Genomic DNA, 15,022 nt, shown 5'->3' with positions numbered 1-15,022 from the left:
TTGCTTTGTTGATTAGGTTCCAATTATAGGTGAGATCATATGGTATTTGTCTTTCACCACCTGTCTTATTTCACTTAGCATAATACTCTCCACTTCCATCCATGCTGTGATGAAGGGTAGGAGCTCCTTCTTTCTTTCTGCTCCATTGTATAAATGAACCACAGTTTTTTTAAATACATTTTACTGATTATGCCATTACAGTTGTCCCATTCCCCCCTTCACTCCCCTCCACCCTGCCAACCCCTCCCCCACCATTCCCCCCCTTTCATTCATGTCCATGTGTCAGAGTTCTTTAGATTCTGTATTTCCCATAGTATTCCTGCCCTCCCCCTGTCTCTTTTCTACCTACCGTCTATGCTACATATTTTCTGTACCTTCTCCCCCCTTCTCCTCCTCCCACTCCCCTGTTGCTAACCCTCTATGTGATCTCCATTTCTATGGTTCCACTCCTGATCTAGCTGTCCTCTTAGTTTGCTTTTGTTTTAGGTGTGGTTAATAACTGTGAGTTTGCTGCCCTCTCACTGTTCATATTTTTTATCTTCTTTTTCTTAGATAAATCTCTTTAACATTTCATATAATAAGGGCTTGGTGATGATGAACTCCTTGAATTTGACCTTATCTGGGGAGCACTTTATCTGCCCTTCCATTCTAAATGAAAGCTTTGCTGGACAGAGCAATCTTGGCTGTAGGTCTTTGGATTTCATGACTTGGAATATTTCTGTCCAGTCCCTTCTTGCCTATAAGATCTCTTTTGAGAAGTCAGCTGACAGTCTGATGGGCACTCATTTGTAGGTGACTGTCCCTTTATCTCTTGCTGCTTCTAGAATTCTCTCCTTCATTTTAATCTTGGCTAATGTAATTACGATGTGCCTTGGTGTATTCTTTCTTGGGTCCAACTTCTTTGGGACTCTCTGAGCTTTCTGGACTTCCTGGATGTCTATTGCCTTTGCCAGATTGGGGAAGTTCTCCTCTATTATTTGTTCAAATAAGTTTTCCACTCGTGGCTGTTCTTCTTCCTCTTCTGGTACCCTTATAATTCGGATGTTGGAACATTTAAAGATGTCCTGGAGGTTCCTAAGCCTCTCCTCATTTTTCTGAATTCTTGTTTCTTCCTTCTTTTCTGTTTGGTTGTTTCTTTCTTCCTTCTGGTCCTCTCCCTTGATTTGAGTCCCAGTTTTCTTTCCATCACTATTGGTTTCCTGTGCATTTCCCTTTATTTCAAGCAGTTTAGCCTCCATATGTTCCTCTAGTCTATGGCTAAAATTAACCAGTTCTGTGAGCATCCTGATAACCAGTGTTTTGAACTGTGCATCTGAAAGGTTGACTATCTCTTAGTCACTTAGAATTATAGGCTCTGGGGCCTTGAGCTGTTCTTGAGCCATATTGTTTGGTCTGATTGCACCTGTTATACATGAGGGGCGGAGACTTAGGTGTTCGTCATGGCTGGGCTACCCAGGCTGGTTTGTCGGGGTCACTGGGTTGTGATGCTGTATGTGGGGGTGGGGTCAGAGAAGGAAAAAAAATGACGCTTTGCTCTGCTCTGCTCTATCTCAGATTTCTGTCCCCTCTGCTTGCTTCCCACAAGAAAATTGGGCCCCTCTGGTGCTGGTTCCCCGGTGCGTGGGCCCATGTACTCTTCAGGACCCTGTGGGTCTCTCCAAGGAACTCTCTGTGAGCCTAGGAGCCTCTCCCGACCCTTGACCCTGAGAAAGTCTTTCCACTTGGTGCTTTCAGGCTCTAATTCTTGTTGCTGGGGCCCTAGGCTGAGCGGTCTGTCTCACTGGTCACTCCTTCACTTGGTTTATCTGCACGCAAATGCGTGACCACAGCCAGCCAGCCGCCCTGCCCCCTCACTGGGTCCGCCCATCACCACCCCATGCTTGAGATCCACCAACCACCTCCACCTCCGCTCCTGGGTCAGTCAGACAGAACAATCTTTCCAGCCCAACCCCACTCCGCCTCTAACTCTGCCCCTCTTACCAGTCTGGCTGAGTGGTTTGTTGTTGTCAGACTTCTGTACAGTTCAATTTTCACTGTTTTGGCTGTGTTTTTGTTTCTAAAACTTTGCTGTCTTTAAATTTAGCTGTGGGAGGGAGCACAGTGTTTCCACCTATGCCTCCATCTTGGCCAGAAGTCCGAACCACAGTTTTTTGATCTACTCATTTACTGATGGGCACTTAGGTTGCTTCTAGCACTTGCCTATTGTAAATTGTGCTGCTATGAATATTTGGGGTGCATAGATTCTTTCAGGATTCTTAGGGTACAATTGCAGTGATGAGATTGCTGGGTCAAAAGTCAGTTTCATCTTTAATTTTATAAGGAAATTCCATACTGTTTTCCATAGTGGCTGCACCAGTCTGCATTCACACCAACAATATACTAGGGTTCCCTTTTCTCTACAATTTTGCCAGCACTTATTGTTGGTTTGTTTATGATGGCCATTCTGGCCAGTGTGAAGTGGAATCTCATTGTGGTTTTAATTTGCATCTCTCTGATGGCTAGTGATACTGAGCATCCTTTCATATGTGTTTAGGCCCTCTGTATGCCCTCATATGTGTTTGGGCCCTCCTTGGAAAAGTATCTGTTCAGGTCTTCTGCCCATTTTTAATTGGATTGTTTATCTTCCTGGAGTGGAGTTGTGTAAGTTCTTTATATATCTTAGAGATTAAACCGTTGTCCAAGATATCATTGGCAAATATATTTTCCCATGTGTTTGGTTCTTTTTTCATTTTGCTGATCTTTTCTTGTTTCTATTTTATTCATTTATTTTGCTTTTAGAATCCACATATAAATGAAATAATATATTTGTCTTTTTATGTATGACTTATTTCACTTAATACCCATGTTGTCCCAAATGGCAAGATTTCATTCTTTTTTGACTGAGTAATATTCCATAGTGTATAAAATCACATTTTAAGTGATCTTATTCATTTTCATGACTTTATATTTACATGCTCATAATTTCTAAACTTCTACCTCCCAACTACCTGCTCACCAAAGCACCAAATTAATATGTATAACTGCGTCCCCCAGGCATCTCAAACTTATCATGTTAAAAATCAAACTTTTGATATTTTTTTGCCCAGACTTTGATCCTCTTCTAATAGTCCTCATCTCAGCACACGACACCATTCTATTATACATCCCACACCAAGTCAGCAACTTGGGAGTCACCCATAATTCTTCCTCCTTCCTCATCCCTGAAAATGTCTTACTGATTTTCCATAAAATATACACACGAGTCCCCCTCATCCATGGGGGAATATGCCAAGATCCCTAGCAGATGCCTGAAACCGGGAATAATATCAATTTAACACATACCATGTTTTTTCCTATACCTACATAACAATTGTTTAACAACAATCACTAATAATAAAATAGAACAATTATAACATAATGTAATAAAAGTTATGTTAATGTGGTCTCTCTTGGTAACTGATCTGATAACCTAGAGAGCTGTGTGACTAATGGGAAGGTAACAAAAACAGGGTAAATATGCTGGGCAAAGGGATAATTCATGTCCAAAGCATAATGAAGCAGGATAGTGTCAAATTTCATCAGATTTTAAATTGGTGCACAATTTAAAACTTGCAAATTGTTTATTTCTGCAATTTTGGACCATGGTTCACCACAGGTATCTGAAACTTCATGGAGCATAACCACAAATTAAGGGAGACTTCGGTATTACTCTTTTCTGCATTGGCATTACTCTAATCTGGACTACCACCAACTCCTGCCTGGACTACTGCAGTAATGTTTTTATAAGTACACCTCAGAGGTATTACAGGTTTGGTTCCAGGACACCACAATAAAGTGAGTCACACAACTTTGGGGGGTTTTCTAGTGCTTATAAAAGTTATGCTTATAACCAGAGGATCGCGGTTCGATTCTCAGTCAGGGCACATGCCTGGGTTGCAGGCCAGTTCCCGGCAGGGGACGCACGAGAGGCAACCATACACTAATATTTCTCTCCCTCCCTCCTTCCCTTCCCCTCTAAAGATAAATAAATAAAACGTTTTTAAAACGTTATGTTTATACCGTGCTGTAGTCTAATAAGTGTGCAATAGCATTATGTCTAAAAATGTGCATATCTGAACTAAGAATACATTAATCATCACCTAAGCCTTCAGCAAGTTGTAATCTTTTTATTGGTGGAAGGTCCTGCCTGGATGTTAATGAAAATGCATATACGTAAAGTGCAAAAAAGCAAGTACAATAAAACCAGTTACTTAGGTACTAGCTCCTCTTTTCCATTTTTGTCTCTTCAAACCTATTCTCAACACAGAAAAACAGAGTAGTCACTTCTTTAAAAATAATTTAAAAGCTTCTAAAGGTTCACCCTTGTGGCTTTAATAAAACCCAGGCTCACCCCTGTGCAATGGCCTGAATGTCTGACTCCTGCCTATCTTATCAAATTCATGATTACTCTTTTCTTTTTCCAGTTCAATTCACATACACCAGCTTCTGTTCAGGTCATGAAATATACTGCATGCTGGTTCCTCAGCCCAGCGCGCTCTCCCCTGGTTCTCAGCATGGTTGATTCCTTCTCATCCTTCTATCTTCTGTTCAACTGTCATTTTTCTCAGAGTTAGGAATTCCCTGTGATACTAAGGAGATTCTCCCCTCTCAGTCCCATTATTTTTCATCACAGGTGAAGATCACTATCTTCACCACTGTACTCCCTCGTAGGAATTATTATAGTCCATTATGCTACATATTTCTTTGTCAGCTTGTTATCTGAATTTCCACATTTGATGATGGAGCCATATTTACTCTATTCACAATGCATACCTAGAACCTTAAGGTAACATAGTGCTTAATGCATGCCAGGTGTTTATTGTTGAATAAATGAAAGTGCATGCCCAAATGCTAAACATTACCAATACATTTACATGTTTGACAATGTAAAAAATAGAGCCTTTATTTGCATTTCTCTGGTCATTAATGAGGCTCAATATTTTTATTGATTTATATTGTTTTTCTCAACTGCTTATTCAAGCCCTCTGCCAATTTTTCTAGAGTTCTTTGTGAAAGTGAGCCTTTGACAATCACTTTTGAGGCAAATATTTTTTTCTAGCCTATCACTTACTTGTAACATTGTTCACTGTGACATCTATCAAAATGTTTTTTCTGTAGTCAAATCTGTATTTTTCCTTATGGCTTCTGAGTTATGTATAATGCTTAGAAAAAAGTTTCTACACATTTTTCATCACATATATTATCTTTGTGTTGACTAAATACACTTGAATTATTGGAACTTTTTAAAACTGATTTGAGAAAACACTTTCAAATGCTTTTATCAATAACTAAAGTCCTGAATACTAAATTCCCATATATTCATGAATCTATTTGTAGATTCTCATTCAATAGATCTATTTATTTATTAAAATGCCAACAACATTTTATTACTATCTCTCTCTCTCTTCTCTCTCTCTCTCTCTCTCTCTCTCTATATATATATATATATATATAATACACATTATACATATATATATAACATATATATAATACATGGTACAACAAGCCTCTCTCATGTCCCTTCAATTTTTCATTTTCAAGTTTGTCTATTTTTTTAATATTTTCTCTTTAAAATTGGATCAAATTCCACAAGAAATCCTATTTTATTTATATATTAACAGGGGAAAAATATCATCCTTGATTTGATTTTTTTCTTTTATAATAAATAGATGGCTACATTTATTTTCATCTTCTTTTAGGTATTTTACTTTTATATACACCTACATATTAGACATATACCCACCTGTTTTACAATGTAGATACTTATTGCAAGTATAATTTCTCTTTCAATTATATTTCATAATGAATTTTTGATGATGTATAGGCCTGTTTGGAGTTCCATTATACCTTCTTTCCCTGTGTCCTCTAAGCACTATACTATTCATGATTTCTAACATGAATTATATTGATTAATCTTCTTTTGAACTAGTAACAATTCTAGTCCCAGCCTTTGTGAAACATGAGGAAATAGAGGCTCATAAAAATTAAATAATGTTCTTCAACTAGTAAGGAGAGAGGTTAAACTGTGACCCCAGACAGCCAGTCTAATCCCAGATCTGCCCTCCCAAGAGGTCAGCATTGATGGTACCAGTTTCCAGTGATGAAATAAGTAAGTGAAACTACTTTTAAAATAAAGCATTAGTCACCTTTTCTCTTTTATTGTTTGTTCACTACATACTGAGAACGACAGAAGCTATCCCAGACAGCCAGGCCCCCAGGGCTGGGCCCCGGTATTCTCCTATTGGAAATAGTTTTACTCAATATCAACATCAAAAGAGGTTGCTCTGTGACTGTAATGGATCGTGATAAAAAATAAGATTACTCTATAACATGTCTGAATGGAAAAAAATAATACATGAAACTTTAAAGAAAAATATATAAACTTTCCTTATCTACAACAATAGTCAAATACTCCAAAATTCTGGCTTATATGAGTGACAGCTGTGTCATTATCAATTACAAAACTAATCTCACTCTGTCTTCCCCCTCCTTTTAGGTAAGATTGATTAAAATACTGATACAGAATTACCCCTGCTTCCTGAGCAAAACCCTGCTGTCTCAAACCCTCCCCCACCAAATCACCCAACAAAAGGCCAACTCTTTCTTTAGTCATTTCTTACACTTTCTTACTACAGTGGCCATGACATCTTCTTACTAAGGTAGTCCATGGTGTGGCTAAGGCATTTAGAATTTATTCTATGAGCAATGAGAAGAATTGAGGCTTTTAGAGGAGGGTAGCACCATGACCAAAGCTGTGCTTTAGAAAACAAAATCTGACAAAACATTTAAAACAATCAAAAGAAAAGGAGACTGTTGGCAAAGATGGTTATAAAGCCAATGCAGTTGTTCAGAGGATGGCAAGGAGACAGAAGCCATAATGCAAATGGCATGTGAAGGTGGTGGCAGCAGGAATGAAAATGAGTTAACATCCACTAGGACACCTGCGGAAAGAATGAAGAGTGGGTAAAAATTTCGATATGATCTGAACTGTCAAAATGATTTAACATTCAGTAGGTAGAGACTCTCTCACATCCAAGTTCTCATAAAATGTTCAGTCTTATGCCAAGCGAAATAGATGCAAGATTTTTGTATCTTTAAGTTCACTTCATTAGCATAAGATAGAAAGTTATGAAAAGGATAACTTTTTATTCACCTGGCTTGGATTATAAAATGGGAGGTTGGATTTAAACCTACCATATGGATAAGGGATCAATTTAGCTCTTAAGTGTCTTCCAGAAGTTCCTGTGAAGGGCATTAGAAGTTTTGTGCGCATATTAGAAGGCAGACTTGAGGCCTAAGTATGCATATTCAGCATACCTGTTTAGATCCTCAGCTATAAGCAACTAAAATAAATAAAGATGTGCCTCCTAGGAACTAATCACACTATTATTCAAATGGAAATAAAGGAGATGCATAGTTCCAGTGGCAGAAATGAAAAAAATTTCCCAACATTACAATCGACAGGCTGAGCACGAGGTGGCACTTGACAATTTAGAAATAGGAATGTCCTATTTTGAAAAGAGCTCAATCCCAAGAGCTCTTCAAACTAGGGTTTTAAGAACTGAGCCCTGTGGGACTTCTAGTCAAGACAGAGGTATACGAAGACATGCTTCACCTCCTTCCACAACCATAAGAAGGATCACAACTAACCTCCAAACAAACCCAAACAAAAAACAACCAAATGAAAACCACCCAGAGCTGCCAGAACATCAAACTGTATGGAAACCTCAGAACCAAGGATTTAAAGAAGAAACATTCATCCAGACAAGGAGGAGGGGTACAGATGGGAAGCCAGGATAGAAAGGACATGGTGTGGTGGCAGCAAGGCAGGTACAGGGAGGCTGTCAGCAGAACGAGCGGTCCCACATTCACATGTGGTGAATAAAAATGGGAGAGACACCTTGGGAGTGAGCAATCCAAGCCCTAGACCAGACTGCAAGGCCCAGGGTTCCAGTGCCAAGAAATAAAGCCTCATAACTTCTGGCTGTAAAAACCCATGTGGGTTGGGTTGGCAGAAGAAACTACCAGTCTCTCAGGACAGGCTACTTGAAAGGCCCACATGGCCCTAAGTCAAACGCAAACCCACACACTCTGGGAACCACCACTGGGGCAGCAGTTAGAGGACAGCCAGTTGCATTTGGGAAGGGGATGAAGTGACTGGAAATGGGATGAGTGCCAAGCAAGTTTCAATGGCATTTTCCCTTCTCTAACCCCTTCTCCACATACAGAGCCACAAAGCAGTGAAGCAGGTTTCCCCACCCTGGCAAATATCTAAAGTTCTGCCCCATACAACTTAACAGTTGTGCTGAGACAGGGAGTGAAAGCAGCCCCACCTAATACACAGAAGCAAACACAGGAAGACTGCCAAATCAAGGAGAAAAAGAAATATGGCCCAAATGAAAGAACAATAAAACTCCCAGAAAAGGACCAAGCAATACAGATATAGCCAACCTATCAGATGCAGAGTTCAAAACACTGGTGATAAGGATGTACAGAGAACTCACTGAATAAGGCAAAAGGGTAAAGGAAGAAATGAAGGCCACACTAAGTGAAATAAAGAAAAATCTGCAGGAAACCAATAGTGAAGGGAAGGCAGCCAGGGCTCAAATCAATGATTCAGAACATAAGGAAGAAATAAACAATCAACTAGAACAGAATGTATAAACAGAAATTCAAAAGATTAGGAGAGAGTAAGAAGAATCTGGGACATCTCCAAAAGTGCCAACATCCAAATCATAGGAGTGCCAGAAGAAGAGGAGGAAAAGCAAGAAATAGAAAATTTATTTTTAAAAATACCAAAAGAAAACTTCCCCAATCTGGTGAAGGAAATAGACATACAAATCCAGGAAGCACAGAGAGTCCCAAACAAGTTGTACCCAAAGAGGTCCAAACCAAGACACATCATAATTAAAATGACAAAGGTTAAAGTTAAAGAGAAAATCTTAAAAGCCACAAGAGAAAAGCAGAGAGTTACCTACAAAGGAGTTCCCATAAGACTGTCATATGACTTTCAAAAGAAACTTTGCAGGTAACAAAGGGCTGGAAAGAAGTATTCAAAGTGATGAAAAGCAAGGACCTACATCCAAGATTACTCTATCCAGCAAAGCTATCATTTAGAACGGAAGGGCAGATAAAGCACTTCCCAAATAAGGTAACCTAAAGGTAACCTAATCATTACAAAGTCCTTATTATATAAAATGTTAAAGGGACTCATCTAAGAAAACTAAGATCAAAACTATGAACAGTGAAAAGTCAACAAACACAACTATCAACAACTGAAAAACAAACAAACAAAAAAAAAACCTGAGTAAGCAAAGAACTAGAACAAGAACAGAATCACAGAAATGGAGATCACATGGAGGGTTAGCCATGGGAGGAAGAAAGGGGAAAAAGCAGGGAAAGGTACAGAGAATAGAAGCATAATTGGTAGGTACAAAATAGATAGGAGGAGGTTAAGAATAGTATGGGAAATGGAGAAACCAAAGTACTTATATGTATGACCTACGGACATGAACTAAGGTGGTGGGTGGAGGGTAGAAGGGAATAAAGAGGAGACAAAAATGGGGCAACTGTAATAGCATAATCAATAAAGTATACTTTAAAATGATCATTAAATATAAATGAACATTTTAAATGTTCAAAGGCTACCCAATTCTCTTCTCTTCAGTAAATTCTTAAGAAAACATTGTTTTTCCTGACACCCACATACAAAATGCATCTGACTACCTGCCCATGCATCCTACCCAGCCACCCCCCATACACTGGTTAAATAGGCTCAAAATTTAAACCCGTCTCTATATCCATCAAAATGATTAGAACGATGACTGTAGCCCTCAAAATAAATCACCGTTTAAAATTTTAAATGCTGAGATTTTACTCAATGTTTTAAATAACATAAATCACAACATCCTCCTTTTGATATTAAAAAAACAACAAAAGTTTATTATCTGTTATTTCAAACATGCACATCTACCAGTAATATTAATAGAAAATGCCGGGGGATAGGTGGAATGGGGGGAGGGTGGCATGGTCCCCAGCATGCCCCAGCTAGAGCACCTATCACAGTGCCTCGAGTTGCACCATCATACTTCCAGTCCTTTGGGTCTTGGGGGCATTGGAGGTTCCCAGAGTCTCCTAGGAAACTGCCAACACCCTAGGAGAGGGAACCCCCTAAACCATTAGCAGCCCATGCCTGTGGTGGGGATTCATTGGCTGCCAGTGCAAAGCACAGGACCCAAGGACTTCTAGCCAAGATGGAGGTGTAGGTGGAAACACTGTGCCTCCTCGCACAACCAAGTTTAAAAACAACAAAGTTTTAGTAACAAAAACGCAACCAAAACACAGAAAATTGAACTGTATGGAAGTCCAACAACAATGGACCAGTAAGAGGGGCGGAGTCAGCAGCTGGTGGAGCAGGGTTAGGCAGAAAAAAGCAGCCTGACTGACCCAGGAGCATAGGCAGCGGTTGGCAGTCCCAGGTGTGGGGTGGCAACAGGCAGACCCAGTGAGGGCGCAAGGTGGCTGGCTGACCATGGTCACACATTCACGTGCAGATAAACCAGATGAAGGAGCAAACAGTGAGACAGACTGTGCAGGCTAGGGCCCCAGTGATGGGAATTAAAGCCTAAAAGCACCAATTGGAAAAACTTTCCAGTCGAGGTACCAGGAGAAGCTCCGAGGCTCACAGAGAGTTTGTTGGAAAGTCCCACAGGGTCCTGGAGGGTGCACAGGCTGACACATCCAGGAGCCAACACCAGGGGGGTCTGGTTGGCTTGCAGGAAGCAGCAAAAAGGACCAAAATCCGAGAGAGAGTGGAACACCATTACCCCTCTCTGACCCCACCCCCATATACAGCATCACAACCCATCAACTGGGTTGCCCCACCCCGGTGAACACCTAAGGCCCCACCCCTCATATGTAACTGAAGCAAACAGACCAAAACATTATGGGTCAAGAAGAATAGCTCAAAGCCCCAGAGCCAATACTTCTAAGTGACGAAGAGATAGCTAATCTATCAGATGCAGAGTTCAAAATACTGGTGATCAGGATGCTCACAGAACTGGTTGATTTTAGTCATATACTAGAGGAACATATGGAGGCTAAACTGCTTGAAATGAAGGGAAATGCACAGGAAACCAATAGTGATGAAAAGAAAACTGGGACTCAAATCAAGGGAGAGGACCAGAAGGAAGAAAAAAAAAAAGACCAAACAGAGAAGAATGAAGAAACAAGAATTCAGAAAAATGGGGAGAGGCTTAGGAACCTCCAGGACATCTTTAAATGTTCCAACATCCAAATTATAGGGGTACCAGAGGGGAAGAGGAACAGCCATGAATGGAAACCTTATTTGAACAAATAATAGAGGAGAAATTCCCCAATCTGGCAAAGGCAATAGACTTCCAGGAAGTCCAGAAAGCTCAGAGAGTCCCAAAGAAGTTGGACCCAAGAAGGAACACACCAAGGCACATCATAATCACATTAGCCAAGATTAAAATGAAGGAGGGAATCCTAGAAGCAGCAAGAGATAAGGGGACAGTCACCTACAAAGGAGTGCCCATCAGACTGTCAGCTGACTTCTCAAAAGAGACCTTACAGGCAAGAAGGGGCTGGAGAGAAGTATTCCAAGTCATGAAATCCAAAGACCTACATCCAACATTGCTCTATCCAGCAAAGTTTTTCATTTCATTTTCATTAAAGTGCTTCCCAGATAAGGTCAAATTCAAGGAGTTCATTATCATCAAGCCCTTATTATATGAAATGTTAAAGGTACTTGTCTAAGAAAAAGAAGATAAAAATATGAACAGTGAAAGGGCAGCAAACTCACAGTTATTAACAACCACGCCTAAAACAAAAGCAAACTAAGAGGACAGCTAGATCAGGAGTGGAACCATAGAAATGGAGATCACATGGAAAGTTAGCAACAAAGGAGTGGGAGGAGGAGAAGGGGGAAGAAGGTACAGAGAATAAGTAGCATAGACAGTAGGTAGAAAATAGACAGGTGGGAGGGCAGGAATACTATGGGAAATACAGAATCTAAAGAACTTCTGACACATGGACATGAATGAAAGGGGGGAATGGTGGGGGAGGGGTGTTCAGGGTGGAGGGGAATGAAGGGGGGAAATGGGATAACTGTACTGGCATAATCAATAAAATATATTTTTAAAAATGCCATTCTGAAAAGTACATTTGACTTTTTATAAGTAGGAAAAACTTACAGAGAGTAAAAATAACAGTGGAAACTACACCAAGGTTAAATGTCAATTTTTACCCTTCGCTTTCATGCTCAAGAATCCTAGAACAAACACTGAATTGTGAAATTTGAGTTTGTCCCCAGCCAGAGTAGCAGACTTAATGCACCATTAATCTGGTCTGCTCTCAGCTGCCAATTGAAATAGTCAGTCATTTGATTTTTAAGGGAAAGATAGGACTGCAGAAGTGTATTTCAGAGGTCTTCTCATAAAAACCATCCTGGGTTCTCCATCTGCGCATGCAATCTGCTGGGGTATTTTCAGCCAGCTTGCCTGGGTGGATTAATGTGTACAATTAGGAAACAACCTCACAGGCATTCAATAAACTGCCTTCATTATTACACTCAGGAGAGTCCCTTTGGATGTCAATAAAAGCCTAGTTTTCTGCCTGTTAGCCAAATAATTGACAACACTAAAAATAATCAGAAGCAAATGAACGAAGTCAGGAATGAGGTGCTCAGAGTGAGCACATTAAGATTCTCATGGTGGTGCCCCAGGATGCTATCATGAGCATTTTCTCTAGCAGCTTGGATTTACAGTCTGCTCAGTCCATGGTTACCCTTCTCTACAGAAAGAAAAAAAAACTTTCCTGGTTTGCTATCTGAACCACATGTCACAGCAATAGCATGCTGAAACTGGCAAGGACATGAGGTATTGACTAGTTAAAAAATTTTTCTTAACTGTGTCTCTATTTTGTGTTTTTTGGGTTGACTGCTTCAGGAGAATTTAATTTGGAGGTGTGCAGAGAGAGGTGGAGAACAGCCCATTTGCTCTGGTGAAATCTTTGTGCTATCAAAATTCTGCTCTCCTAGACAAGTTTTGCCCCATAAACTCACTCTAAGAAGGTATGTCCAAGGCTTGTAATCAAGGATCTACCTTTTTGAAGAAGTCCCTTTCTTATTTCTAACTATATAATGGCCATTCATTTCATGAACTATTGGTCTTTTAATTTCAAAAGTAGTTAAAAACTAAATTTTTTAAAAAATTCATAATACTTCTTGTATTTTTCAATAGGCTTTAAAAATCAATTTCAGATGCTTCTCATTTTTAGCCAACTTCTCTCTTCCCTGGTTAACTGGGACTTTCAGGATAAACAGAAGAAAGATCAAGAGTGAAATGTGCATGTAATTGAATTCAGCTCCACTGAAAGTTGTGAAGTAGCCAAGGTTAAAACATTTTTTTCCACAGATAAAAAGATGATTAGTGTAGCTTAGTGGATTGAGTGTGGGCCTGTGATCACATGATTGCGGTTCAATTCCCAGTCAGGGCACATGCCAGGGTTGCAGGCCAGTTCCCAGCAGGGGACTGACGAGAGGCAACCATACATTGGTATTTCTCTCCTTCTTTCCTTCCCTTCCCCTCTATAGATAAATAAATAAAAATCTTTAAAAAAAGATGATTGATCTCTAGCATTTAGTAAAACACAAATGCAAGAAGCTGAAAGACTATGAAAGAAAGGAGGTTGAATGGCACACGATCTGCATGTCCTTTAAAGTTCTCACTCATCCTTGACCTTGCCATGTTTAAAACTCCAGAAAATGGACTCATTCAACTTCCCAGTCCTGTGCTTAAAAGCCTCCTAATTTTACACTGTGAAACTAGGATGCCATAGGATAAATATATCCGTTATCCTTGTATCTCTAAGCTACAATTGCCTCATGGTAGTTCCTTATCTCTTTCACCTGCTCTGGTTGGCCTAGAATTAAACTCTCATCCATTCTCTACCCATGAATGGGACTCAGTAATACAGTAAATAAATACAGTAAATACAATAAATTAATACCTTTAATTTATTGCCTCTCTCCTACTATCTCTGTAAGAGAGAGAATTTCTGGTGTTTAGCTTTCCATCACTCCCTCAACAATGCCCACCTCCCATGCCTGACTTAGAAGAGGAGTAGGGAAAAACAGGCTATGGCTATTATGATTCAAATAAGAGTAATGTTTCTTTTAACTTAGAGAGGAGAATGTCACCCAACCCCCTGTCATCCAACCTCATATCATCTCCCACTCATTTTCTAGTCGGGGTAGCAGAGGCCAAGTACCCACTTGCTTAGGGGCAAAGTGAAGAGCTGAGAAACTTCTTTCCAGTTCCTACTTCTGATTGTTAAAGCAAGAAAGAGCTGCTTACAATAGAGGCAGGATAATTTCAGTGGAATCAGAAAACCAGAACATTCTGTACTTACAGGAGGAGCATGATTTACCGTGTCATATATGCTCACCCCTTAAATTCTGCAAAGGAGGTACAATGATGGGAAGAGAAAAGAGGTGCAAGTCAGAAGAGAACAATCCACATGAAAGTGGAAGGTAAATGACTAGGTCTCATGGGCCAGAAATCTCATACAGTCCTGCAAAATGAAAGTTGTTTGATCGATTGAACAAGGACTTCTATTAAAAGTTTAATTTCAAGTCCCTATAATATTCAGGCACCTTTATGTCCTTTACAGATGATATCTTACTTAATCCTTACAAATTGCCTATGCAGAATATTATCATCCCTATTTTTTAAGAAAATTGAAGTGCAAAGAGCTTTAATAGTTTGTCCAGGGTCACATCTGAGAACTGCAATAAGACTTTGAACCCAGATCTGCTTGGTTTTAATTCCACTCCTTTTGGAATTAACCTTGGGCCAGAGATATGTTCCTTTGGTTTTGTCTATTCTTTTAAGCAACGTGCAGAAGTCCAACTACATAGAGTTAGCACACCAGCTTGCCTTTAAAGTCTGTGTGTAACAAAGTACATTATCTAACTATAAAT

General features: G+C 39.8%; 1 protein-coding gene across 3 annotated transcripts in view; it reads right to left on the bottom strand.

Annotated features, from left to right (window-relative positions):
* The window catches only part of EPSTI1 (epithelial stromal interaction 1), a 127,204-nt gene that overhangs the window by 71,956 nt on the left and 40,226 nt on the right, over nucleotides 1–15,022 (bottom strand). The window lies entirely within an intron of this gene.

This window comes from Sturnira hondurensis, unplaced genomic scaffold (assembly GCF_014824575.4).
Source record: "Sturnira hondurensis isolate 20B ecotype Veracruz unplaced genomic scaffold, ASM1482457v3 Scaffold0001074, whole genome shotgun sequence".
Classification (NCBI taxonomy): domain Eukaryota; kingdom Metazoa; phylum Chordata; class Mammalia; order Chiroptera; family Phyllostomidae; genus Sturnira; species Sturnira hondurensis.
Note: the sequence above shows the minus strand (reverse complement) of the source record. Positions and strands in the feature narration are given on the sequence as shown.